We start from the raw sequence: 13441 nt of genomic DNA on the forward strand, positions 1-13441 counted from the left end.
ATTTGAAACACTTGTATTAGTGAATGGCTGTCTAGCAGACTAGAATCTGGGGGTTGGGGGGCGGAGAATAGTTCAAATGAAGTACCTCAAGTATGGTTTAATTGAGGAATAACTAAAAGCGAGAATATAAGGCCTCAATTTAGCAAGAATAAGAGAACAGGCAGCTCAGAGTGCTCATAAAAGTCTTTGAGCCTGGTTTTTCTGTTTCTTACACGTGTGTAAATCAGAACTCCAATAAAGTCAGTGTGACAGATTCTCCTGTGTGTTCTGGCTTTTCTTTGCCAGAAAGCATCTAAATGTAGCGCCCTCTCTCCACCTGGTTACCTCCTTTAATGCCAGTCCACTTACAGGTCTGGGTTCTTTTGGATCCCACCACCCACTCAGCAGGGTGTATCTTCTTTCTTTTTTCCTATGAAATTATTCGGCGGTGCCTCCACCCCCCCTCGCTCCTTCCTGGCAGGGTGACCAGGGCAGCTTGGGCGGAAAATTCTAACTACAGGGTAATCCCCACTTACTTGCCAGATAATTGGAGACTTCCAAGAAATAACACAAACACATACAATATATTCAACACAATAATTATATTAAACAGGAGACAAATACAACATAACAGGATGAAACACTATTTTTAGGGTCACCGGTGCCCACACTGAAAATACCTGTGACTTGATGTAGCAAATGTAAAATTAGTGTCCCGTTGGTATGCATACTTTGCTTGATGACTATAACCACAAAATTCTTCTTTGCAGTGGTTTAGCAGTGTGGCTGACTGGGTTCAGTACAGCCCAAAGGACTCACAGGTGGGAGAAGGTGGTAAATCCCTCCACAGGTATAATATATAGCAGGTTATAAAATCCTCAAATGCTTACTCCCTGGCTTGAGGACACAGTTCAGGGAGTAGGGGGTCCCCAAAACAAATTACCTGACTAACTAAAAGATGGTGCACTCACAAACTCCATGAATGATCCTCAGGTTTGAAGATGACTTTGGACTCCCCAGTCACTGTAGAGGGGCTGCTCTCTGCTGGCAGGAAGCAGGCTGCGTCGGTCCCAGGATTTCCCCTCATCACAAAGGGGTGCAGGCAGTGATGAGCTGCCAGAAGCTGAAGAACCAGTTCCTTCAGTCGCTTCGGGTCTTAGGCGGCACTAAAGGACCTGCCACCGAAGTGCCGTCGAAGGCCCGGAGCAAGTGAAAGACCTGCCACCGAAGGCCCGGAGTGCCGCTGGGTGAGTAAAAATTCTCAGGGGAGCTTCCCCAGCCGAGAGCTCAGGCAGGACGGAAAGGATGGTCCCGCGGGCCACAGTTTGCCCACCCCTTTAACAACTGGTTCTAAACCGGCTTCAAAATTTAACAACCGGTTTGCGCGAACCAGCTCCAGTTCACCACTGGGTGCAGGGCTCAAGGTGTAGGTTACACAACTACACTAACATCCAAACTGTAGCCTCCTAGCCCAGCTTCCAGACACACACTCCGCAGGCAGCTTCCCTGGACTAGCAGCCAGAGCAGAACTGACCATGTGGTGACTGGTCTCACCTAGGGAGCTGGAGGGCGAACTCAGCCTGGCTGGGCAAGTTTCCTAGCAAACTCTACAAATTGGGAATTATCAGTGGGGAAGGAAAAACCCAGCTGAGGGATCTGCTGTCAGGTCCCTAGAGGCTGTTTTCAGGGGGAACCCTACATGCAGGCCTGGGGCTCACCAGCTCCCCACACAGCCAGTCCTGCCCTTTTCCTGGCTGGCTCCAGACTGACTCCAAAATGGCTTCTCCCCTTTTCTCAACTCCCTGGGAGGGGAATCTCACTCCCTATTGGTTGCCGAGCAAACTCTGAGTCTGCCTTGGCTCCCCCTCCCTACCAGGGACAGTGTGCCTTTCCCTGAGCTGCCGGCAGATAGGGTCCCAGGAATCTATGTAATCTCCTGGGGGTTACATAAAAATTCAACTCAATGGGCCATGGTGCAGGAGGATTTCCAGATATGACATAGACCTGTTGTAGTAGTCTTTGCCCTCCTCCACAAGTCTGCATCCAGCATTGCTCCACCTGATTTAAGACTTTGGCACAGAGTAGCAACACCAGTGTAATACTGGTGTGAAAGGAGAAATAGACCTTTTAAATTCCTGCTGTAAGTAAGCTGTGAAAGATGTACTGAGTGCATTTGGAAATGCAGAACCTCCATTAATTTTTAGAGATTTAATTTGCTAATCAATATACCGCACAAATGGAATAAAGCGGGTATCAGTCCATTAACAAAAGGAGTCCCATGTGCTGTATTTCAGGAGTTATGGAGCACTGCCATATGATTAAGAACATCTGAAGTTACTGAAAATTAGAATGAGCCCTCTCTTAAATGAAACATGGTGGTTGCAAAATGGTATTGTGTGATCCATCATATTCACCTAACACTGTGCTCCTGTTATGGCATAGGTCACCTGAGTTTTTCATATATGTAAATTCAGTGCTTAATTTGTGCCAGCGCTTGCCAAGACTGAGCCCCAACACCTCTACGTCTGGCAGTTCCTAGCCCCAGCACCTCTGGGTTTGCCACATCAGTTACGAAAGTAAAAAAATTGCTTGAGCCCAGGCACCTCTTACATTACAAATTAAGCATTGCATGAATTATTCTTGACAAAATGTTAAACTGTGGTGATTTTGATATTTGTTTATACTAGATTAATTTAATGTCATGTATGAAAAAAATGGCCAAAAACAAGTGAAAAAAGCAGAGAAATATTGTATATATGCCAACAGAAAATGGTGCCTAAATTGAGCCTGCAAAATTCGCTCACATACATTTCATCTCCACCAAATAGGTATGTGAGTGAGCAATGAGACAATAGATCATGCAAAGTCCATAACTGCTCAATAAACAGTTTTGCCTGTGTATATTTTGGGCCAGACTGTGTAATTATGAGACAGTGTAATTATGTCATGCTCGTGGGAGAGCTCCATAAAGAGCTCTGGACATTTATTTCTCCTGAAGGATGGTATCTTCCTTGCAAGAGGAGGTAACTTACCTGCTGCACCACCTTTTAGGAGGGTGAAGCTTACCCTGCTCTGCTGCCTAGTGCAGATATGGCAGAGGGCTATGGTCCTTACTCCTTTGGCCTCCTTTGGGATGACCAGCTGGTAAGATCAATGGGTCTGTAATTGTGGCTGGATCCTGGGGGCTTTGCGGGGGAAGGGAGCGGAGGGAAGAGGGAGAAGAAGGGGAAAAACTACTTGTGCCCGTTTCCCAATTTTTGCACCTGCATAAGGGCAAGGGGCAATCTGGTCTTTTATGAGCTCAATATGGTTGGCCGGTTTTGAAGAACTGGCATGGAATGTCTTGAAAACAAATAACTAGAATTTGAAGGTATATCTATGCGGTATTATTCTGAACAATATTGTCTTTCCTAGCTAGTCATTCGTGGTTATTGTTTTGCACATAGGCACTCATTCTAAAAGGGAAAATTCTGAACTAACTGTGGCTATTCAAATTCCACATGAAATATTTGTATAAAATGATACCATGCTATGTTGTACATGCAAAATTATAATAAATCAAGAGTAAGTCTCTTTACAAAGACACATCAACAGCACAGACATACATCAACAGTCTCTCTCCCATGTCTCCTTAAGATCCCAAATATATCCAGAGTCCTGTCACAGTTACACTGTAGAACAGCATAAAATAACATTTTTGAGTAGCCAAGAAGCAAAGTAAAAAGAGTAGCTCTGCATAAGAAGTTAGCATATCTAACACCCAGTTCTAATAAAGTCACCCTTCATATTTCTGAATTAAATGATGGAATGAGATCAATACAACTCATAGTTAGAGGGCATCAGCAATTTTATTGACAACAGGAAAAATACATAAACAGAGGCTGATTAACCGTGGGACACATTGTCATTGTGAACAATAATTGGATGCTTGGAATGTGATAACTTTTTAATGTCTTCAAGTTAAAGGGCAAAATTCATCCCTGGAATAACTCCATTGACATCAATGGAATTATTCCAGGGATGAATCTGGCCCAACATGTTTTGGTTCCAGGTATTCCAGAGAATTTCACACATAATAGCTAAACCTATAATTCAGTCCTTTGAACTATCTGCAGGAAGATTAATCCCACAATAAATCAAGTTTGGTAATGAACAAAGATGGATTATTGGACTATGTATGATTATTGGAGGAAGGATTATTATGAGACATTGAGCCACTGTAGAAAATCTGAGGACATAGAAATTGCCTAGTAGTTACAGTGAAATATGCTCATGCTTTACCTTTCCATTCCAAATAGTCACCTGCTTTGTTTAATGAAGAAATGGGACCTCATTTGTTACAGTTTTGGATAGAAAGGCTTAGATCTTTATGAATGTTTTCAGACTATTTTGTTGGACACTGCTTTTTTACTTTTTTGTTTATAAGGGTTTTTATTTCTCCACTGGCTGGAAATGGTTTAGGATTATTGTGTTGGTAGATTTTAATCATTTACTTAGGATCCATAGAATTCCACAGCTTTGGAAACCACAACAAAGTCAGGTTCCAATTGCAGAATTTGGGGCACAGCACAGACTTAGTCCAGGATTGAAGGATAATATCTCTCCTTTTCTAGTGGCAGATCCAGGATGAGGGTTGATGCTGGTCCATTCCCCTTATGCCACAGAATTTGCAGATTTCATATTACAAATTCTGTTAGTGCCTGTTGTAGCAAAGGACTTGAAAATGCCACATGCAGGCCTAGCATATACTAGTTAACAATATAACTAAAATGCATATATAGAGAACAAATAGTAAACAAACTAAATTTTGCAAAAGCAAACAAAAATCTGTATTGAAACTCCATATTTTGGAAAGTTTAAATGAGAAATACACAAAGCAGAGGTTAACATGGGCTGATGCTCAGTTCTTCGTAGTAATGTGTTTTGATCCTTTTTGATCACTCTAATACTATACTATGAAGCATTGCTCTGTGGGATGTAGTTAAAGCCTATTTAAGCCAAGGAAACTACTACCACTTTCCTGCAGGGAAATATCAGAACATTTTTATTTTTACCTCAATCACTCCAGAAAACTTCATGGAGGATAGTCTCTACCAGTGTGACGGGGCAGTTGCTGCCTCAAATATTCCTAGAAAAAAGGAGAGAGAACTAATAGTAAGCATGGTGCTGGAAAATAGTGAATAAGATAATTCAGAGTTAAATGCTTAAGGCTTAGTAGAGCTTTTGTAGCAGAAAGCTTGTGCAAATTAGGCAGTTAATAGATGTTCTCGTCTATGACAAAGTAATCTTTGTAACAAATGCGAGAAAAAAAAATCTACCCCCCACCCCCCCAAGTAACAACAACAAAAAAATCAGGCTGATTTTTCTATCACACAGGTCACGATTTTGGGTATCTCAATTGTTCTGTGTTTTGATGCACATGCAGCTGTAATTTAATGAAACTTCATGTGTAAAGGCTCCTAATTTTATTTATTTATTTATTTATTTATTTATTTATTTATTTTAGATTTCTGATACTTAAAAATCGGAGAGTTTTTTCCAAGAGAAGAACAACAGTTGATGCAATCTGGTAAGTGAAATGTAAACTTGGAAATAGGTTACTAATGAATGAAGTTGTAATATGAGTCTCCAGAACTTTCACATATTGGCTATTGGGAGTGAAGTTTGGTAGCGGAAGCTCAATCAATAAAATAATAGTATCATAATAAAATACCAATTTTATTATCTGGTGGGTTAAAAATTAAAAAGTAGGAAGGTAAAAAAATAGAACGAACATGACTATGAATCATTAAATATCATGGTGATAAGCACTCAATACCTACAAAATATAGAACATATTTGTGAATTAGTTCTATTCTGTTCTGTATACTATACTCTTATACTATATTCATCACTGTAGCATCTGACCACCTTCCAGTAGTGCATTAAACAACGTGAGTAACATTCTCATTTGTTTGTTCTCTTGTCCACAGTGGCTATCATATGCATGTGCAGGGGGATAGGATTCTGGTTACATTCACATGTTGCCACCTTATGAGTCTTTACTTGACTACATTCTACTGCTGTGAATTGTCTGTGAATGTGTCCCTTAGGCAGCTTTGAAATCTCAGCCCCTGAACCTAGGGTTGACAACAACCACCTGAAGTATTTTTAAAGCTGCTAAAACCTGTCTACACTAGCGTTTTAAAAATGTGGTAGTTAAAACATGCTTGATAAAGGAGCTTAACTATTTCTTACAGCAATCTTAAATTAATGGACGTGATTAGCCAGCCTCGAACAATTACTCAGCCTCAATCCAGCTCATAACAATATCTTCACACACCACCGAGCTGTTATCCAAAATAGATTACAAGATATGTGGGTTAGGACTGTGTCTCACTCTCCATTTTGTAAAGATCTGTGTACATTTATGGTGTTATATTTATGTAAACAATAATATTTTATAGTTGTGCAGAGAACTACCAATTTCCTTCCCTGTGTTCCTCCTTAGGGTCAGTCACAGACAGCTAACATATTTTTAAAGGTGTTAATCCCCATGTACACTAGTGTGTAAAAAATATAGATGAGTTACAATGTGTTAAACTGACATTTTTATTTAAACATGACCTATTATTTAAACGTGACCTCCTGAGGTCCCTTCCAACCCTGATATTCTGTGATTCTATGATTCTATTTTCCTGCTCTAGACATGATCATTGATGACCAACACATGGAAGAAGTGGGATTTAAAGAAGGGTTTTTAAAAGGAAGAGAAGGTTCTATAGAGAGTGGAAATTTTCCAGTCTTAGAGGGCACCATGAAAAGAGGGTGTAAACCCGAGAGATACAAAAAGGGAGCAGTAATCACAGATGTTTGGGAGGTGCATAGGGAGAAGAGGGAAACTGGGAAGAAATGAGAGCAGAGATTGTGATGGCAAAATTGCACAGTGCATTGACAATGAGAATGAATTCTTTGTATTTGATGCTTTAACAAGAGGAAGCGAATGAATGAATGAAAGGATGTGGTTTGAGTGGCAGAAGAGGAAGGTTACTTGAAAGCCAGTAATTTGCATAGAGTGGAAAGAGAAGAGGTGGATGTGGGGAGTACAGAGAAGAGGCAGTTTCAGAAACCAAGGCAAGACACAAACAAGATGTGGGCAACATTATGGATATATTTTGATTTTTTTATTAAAAGTGGCAGAATTTAGACGGAGCTAGGCTATAAGAAGGAGGAGGGAGGGGTTGAAAAGGACACTGAGGTTACAAGCCTGAGAGGTGGGTAAAATACTATTGTTGTCTACGGGCATGGACAAGGGAGGAAGTGAAAACAGATTATGAGGAAAGCTGGGTTATGCTGGGACAAATGCTTCTCTGATGTAACTGCATTGATTTTGGTGGAGTTACACTAGGGATGAATTTGCTGAAAAAGACTTCTTGACTGATTTAGTTCAGGTCCGTGCTTCAAGCTGAAAGAGGTTTTTTTTTCTCCCTTTTCTTAAATTTATCAAATCTTTCGCTAGGCGTATAGTGACATGGTCATTAAGGTTTACTGTTCTGATATTTGACCACAGTATTATCGGCAACTAGCTTATTCCTAGTATCTACTAGAATAACTTCATTCATTCCAACTGCAGCCCATTGCCCTTCTCTGAACATCAATGTCCAGTGTGAATTGGTCTTTTTCTTTCTTCATGTATTTATAGTGTTATGTGCTGTTTGTGCCCTTAGTTTAGTTTCTTTAGGCAAAATATATATTTCTTTATCCTCTCTCTCCTGACATATCATTTTCTCAAGACCTTGTATCATTGTAGTTGTTTTCCCTTGATCTCTCCCTGTTCAATATATTTTTTTGAATTTGTGGAGGCTAGATCTGCACATAGTCTTCTAAATGGAATCAAGCCATTGTGAGAGATTCTATGTGTGTACATCCTACAGTGGGATTTTCATATTCTGCTCTAGAAGAGGTTGGGGAACAGTGTGGAAGTAAGAAGAGCAGAAGAAGAGCAACCCCTAAGTGCTGGAGGGCTCTTTTCCTTTCCTATCCACAAGGATAAAGGGCTGTACTTCAGCCCCCAAAGATTGCATATGGCAATGCTAGAAGTTTACCACACAATGTGCAAATGCGTGGCTTCCCCTACAATGGATCCTGGCACCTTGACCCCACTCCATACACACATCTCATATGCAATTGTTAAGGGCACTGTGGACTCTCTGCACATGGGAGAAGAAAGGAAAATGACTTTGGATCAAAATGTAACATCTTGAAATTCCTTATAATAAATCTGCTTTCTTAATGGCCTGACCATACCCCCAAGTTGTTCAGATCCAATTCAGTGTTTTTCTGCCTTCTGTATTTGCTGTCTCCCTTAGCTTTTTGTCATCTCCAAATCTGATCAGTCTCAAGTTATCAAGTCACTAATAGATAGTTTTTATAATACTGGCCCCATTATTGATATCCATGGGACCTGACTTGATATCATCTGCTATTCTGATGTGACACCATTGTAAATAAGAAGTTCATTCCTTTCTGTCACCCCATTATTACTCACCTTGTAATGTTGTTATCTAGAAAATGCTGCTACATTTAATTACCTGGACCTGGTCTCTCTGAACCCTGGGCACCAAATGCCATGAATGTTGTGGAAATGGTATGCTGGTCTCAACACATCACCAAAAGATCCTTCATGACTAAAATATCCAGCAGCATGGCTTTACATCTCATTCAGATAGCTGCAGTGTGCCCTCAAGCACCAGGCTGTCATAGTGACAGTGATGTAGAAGGAGGAGTGCCATTAAATAACTTGCAAAGACCACTTAATACTGCACCTGGGTTTTCCGTGAAGTTTTCCCATTCAAGTGCTGAGCTGTCCCTACTCGATTTAATTTATGAGAACTGAAAGTGCCGCAACCTAATCTGATACTAAGATATATGAGCAGTAATCTTACTTCAAAGACAATTGATATCCAACAAGCTAAAAGCCATGTTGAAACAATGTCCAAACTTCTTATGACAGTATTGGAAAAGTAACATGGGAATAAATACAGCGTTAGGAAATTATTTTAAAAAGAAGATAGCCTAAGGGAGGGTTCAGTTAACAATTTTCTATCCATAGTATATAAACTTTGCCCAGTGTTTTAGGGTTGCATAGTTCTGTTCCATGTTTATTATATTGTGAAGTTTTTGTCTGACAGAAAACATTCACAATGGAAATTTTAAAAAAATCTTCAATTGAGAAATGTGTTGAAGGTATTTCATAAAAAGACAATATGAAGAAAAGAATGCAAGGCCCCATAGAAACTGACAGAGTAATTAAAACCTCAAAAACAGACTGGACTTCAGAACTGAAGTGATTATAGTCATGTGTCAGAACTTTCAAGGCATGGCTGAGGGCCTGGAGGGAATGAGTGCTACCGCTCTTAATCCTAACGTCTATTCTGATGCTACAAGTTTACTAGTTTAGATAAAAACCCTATTAATTTGTCTCTGTTTAGTGGTTTTCAAGGTTGTGCTATAGTTGGTAAATGCCATCCTTCAATGACTTTTTGCAGAGTTGACTTGGATGCTTTTTGCACAATTGAGAAAGTTCAGGTTTTGAAACAGTGTATGGGAGAAATCTGTATGGAAGATCAGTTCCATGAATACTTCATAACAGCAACAGACAAATATGAAAGTCTATATCTGGATATGGAATATAGGACTGCAGTGCCAAAAATATGTCAAGAAACTCTATAGTGAAGGCAGAACAGTAGAAATGTGTAGAGTTGGACTTGCAGAAGATGAAATGAGCAGATGATCTGTCAAAGAATTGATCATTATACAACAGAATTTGACAACACATTCAGTCAAGACATTGGTGAGGTTCTTCCACAAGCCAGTTTTCCCTTAATCTCTGGCTAGTGTCTGCTTTTTCACTGACCACAACGTTGTTGTTGTTGTTTAAAAAAAAAAAGAAAAGGAAAACGTTAGGATTAGAATGAATTAAAAATTAATCTTGGTCTATTTTTTAATAAAGCAGATCTTTTCAACTTTACTTTTAGGTAATTTGGGTTCTGTTTACCTGTCAGTACTGCCTCCTGCTGCTGAGTTAACCAAAGATGTCATAAACTGAGCAGAAGCTTCTCTTCCTAAAAAACAGAAGAAAAGGTCAAAATTAGACAAGGGCATGTAACTGACCAGTTAGTCAATAACTCATTCGGAACCTTAGTGATATGGAATCTGTTGAGTGGAAAATCCCTTTTTATTACAAGTCGGGATAAAGCTGTACTTTCGCATTGAACAAGAAACAATAGAGCTGTTGCTTGAAAAGAGAAGTTGAAAAAACTTCATAGGTATGGGTGCCAACTAAATGTATCAGAATGGGTCCATGTAGAATAATTTTGTATGCTTTATCATAAACAATACTGTCCCTTTACAATAGGGGCAATTAAAAATCTGTTTACTGAGGCTTGCCACAAAACAGTATTCCAATAGAATTCAAATTTTAAATAAGTGATAGCTCAGTTACTACTTTAACTGTTGGTGAATGTTGACTTTTTAATGGCAGCCAGTGATTAATAATGACTTTCATTTGAAGATCTCAAAGTGCTTTATAAACACATAATGGTTCTTTAAACTCTATAGTAAATTAAAAGTTGATTACTGAATTGGTGTCTGGAGATCCCCCAGCCACATTTACCTGTATTTTTAAGGTTTATATATTTAACTCATTATTTTCAAAAATTGTTAACCCAGGTTCTTCTTTGAGTAGATGCAGCTGCGTATTCCATGTAGGTGTGTGTGCGCCCAGCATACTGGAGTCAAAGAACTTTGCCTAGCAGTACCCGCAGGGGCAGCTCTCATGCCCTGCAGCCCCACCCCTGTCCATATAAGGCTGGCACTGCCTCAACCCCCTCAGTTCCTTTTCACGACCCATTGCTAGAGTCAGAGTTCTGTGTGGTGATGTCATTGAGAAATTTTTTCTTGTATGTAGTTAGTAGTACTTAGGCTAAGTTTAGTGTTCGTATAATAGTAGATGGGCTGCCCTGTGTGGTTCAGCATTGTCTGTCATGTGGTGGGGGGCATACCCAGCAGCAGCCCCCGCATGAGATGCTTGTTGTGTCTTGGTGAAGAGCACATTAAAGAGTGGTGTTCCATGTGCAAGTCATTCACAAAAGACTCAGGTGGCAAGAGACTTACAGCTGAAACATCACATGTTGGAGCAGACCATGAGGTCTGCTTCAGCACCAAGGTTCTTGTCTGATCAGCGGTCACCTTCAGATCTAGAAAGCGATGTTGCTCTGCGCTCAGGCTCTGGCATTTCCCCCAAGAGGAAAAAGAGATTTTTCTCCCTCTTCTGGTACAGTGAGGAAGAGGTCTCATAAAACAAATCAGGACTATTCCAGTGCTGGGGAAAACTCCTCCTCATCTTCTAAAAAGACTGCCGACTGACACCATAACCCTTCTGGCACACAGCATGCCCCAGGTCTGTCTAACTTCTCACCGGTAACCTTCCAAGAGCAATGACAGCCTGTGTTGTCAACTCTGGTTCTGGCCATGGGGCATCCATTGAGTCCGGTACCAATAATGTTGGCACCCCAGTGTTACCCCAAGAACCTATTCAGGGGTCCCAGAGAAGTCCTCCTGTTGCTTACTTCCAGGTTCCCCAAATGTTAACCTATTAATCTGTTCCTGCAAGGTGAAAGGAGGGAGCCCACCCAAGAGAAATTGCCAGGGTTTACCAAGGATCTAAGTGGAATATATGATTGCATCTACTCAAAGAAGAAAAACAGTTACCTACCTGTAACTCTTGTTCTTGGAGGTGTGATGCAGAGATGTATTCCATGACCTTTACTCCATCCCCTCTGCATGAGAGTCTGTACTTCTGACATTAGGTGCAAAGGAACCGAGGGGGTTGAGGGAGCACTGCCTGCATATGGTCAGGGGGAAGAGCTAGGGATGCAGGGCAGGAGCACCATCCCTACGGGTGTTGCTAGGCAAAGTTCTCTGACTCTGGTACACTAGGTGCGCACACACCTAAGTGGAGTACACATCTGCATCATATCTCGAAGAACAACAGTTACAGGTAGGTACATTTTTTAGCACGCACCCCCCACCCCATCTCTGCTGCATTCTCCATGCACCTAGTAATCTCACTGTACTGACTTAGATATCGAGCAGGATTTGACTGACATCCTAAATGTTGACAGAGTGCTCTAAGATTTTGCAGTAAATGGAAATTGCCCTTTAAAGTTTGGATATTAACTTTACATTATAGTCATTTCATATATGATGATGGGGTGGCATTATACAATATTTTTGCTGGGTATGTAATCATAAACCACATTTGGATAAAATGTCTGTAGTAATATTTTTACTATTTGAAATACATATTTTTGGTTATTTTTATTTTCTGTTTATAAGGTCCTGTGTCACAATATGAACAGTCAGTATGCTGAGAGTCTCAACAAGCTGATTGAATTAACATCATTAAAGAACTAAAACAAGATTCTTGTTGAAAATATCCCCTGTGAAACAGGCAGAGAACTGTCCTCTTACATAAAACTCCCAATTCAGCAGAGAGTACACGTAAGATGGAACTGTTCCAGTGCTGCTGGCTATGTTTTTATGCTGGAATTAAGGGACACGATGATAGAGAAGGAAACATTAAATCGGTGTTCTGATTTGATGAACATACTTACACTAAAAATCCTGTTGTGAGGATGACATTCTTGACATTTATACCTCTCTTTCAGAGAGGATTCGGATAATGTCGCTGGGGTGGAAAGGTTCCCTAGCAAAGGCACCCACCAAACCAGAGAAATATTAAAAAACTTACAGGCTTCACAGTGCACATTTCAATAGGGGGCTGCAAAGCAACAGCACATCATTACTGAACAACCAGGCCATCGCATCTAGGGGCACTTCATTAAGAGCTTTCTTCGATCCCTGTGAAACTAACACAAGATACAGTGCCGTATGATGTGGAATTAGAGCTGCTTCAGCATAGTCCTGTTGAAGCACAGGATTAAGCATCAGAAAACCTGGGTTCTAGTCCCCTCTCTGAATGTCTTGTGCATGCTGTGTGGTACTTGATGCTAAAATGAAGCACAGCAGTAGGAGAAAGGGAAACAGGGATGTTATATCTATCAGGGACAATATAAATAAGAAAAAATTCTTAGGAGAATAAAATAATAGTCATGTCTGAGTATCATCCCTTTCAGGGGAGGCTAGAGAGATGATGTCTCTAAAGTAGGGATATAAGAATGATGAAAATACTTTAAAGTCTGTGTGTATGCACATGCGTGTGCACATATATATACGCACATGCGCATATCCCTCTGCTGAGGTCTCTTTGCACTGCTGGACTCCTGCTTTCTCACTTCTGTGGCACAGGGGTCAGCAAAGCTGTTCTTAGGGGACTGCTGCAGCTGTCAGAATTCAGAGTAGTCCTAATTGTCCATAGAGTATTTCAGATATTAGTCCAGTGCATAATAATGTTGTGCAA

At 40.5% G+C, this 13441-nt stretch overlaps 1 protein-coding gene across 1 annotated transcript in view; it reads left to right on the plus strand.

Moving 5' to 3' along the window:
• TENM3 (teneurin transmembrane protein 3) overlaps positions 1–13441 on the plus strand; it is a 2200211-nt gene that overhangs the window by 1155319 nt on the left and 1031451 nt on the right. The window contains exon 7 of the mRNA XM_043546023.1: positions 5486–5548. The gene's annotated coding sequence lies outside the window, so the exon portion shown is untranslated. The remainder of the gene's footprint in view (positions 1–5485; positions 5549–13441) is intronic.

Source organism: Chelonia mydas, chromosome 4 (assembly GCF_015237465.2).
Source record: "Chelonia mydas isolate rCheMyd1 chromosome 4, rCheMyd1.pri.v2, whole genome shotgun sequence".
NCBI lineage: Eukaryota > Metazoa > Chordata > Testudines > Cheloniidae > Chelonia > Chelonia mydas.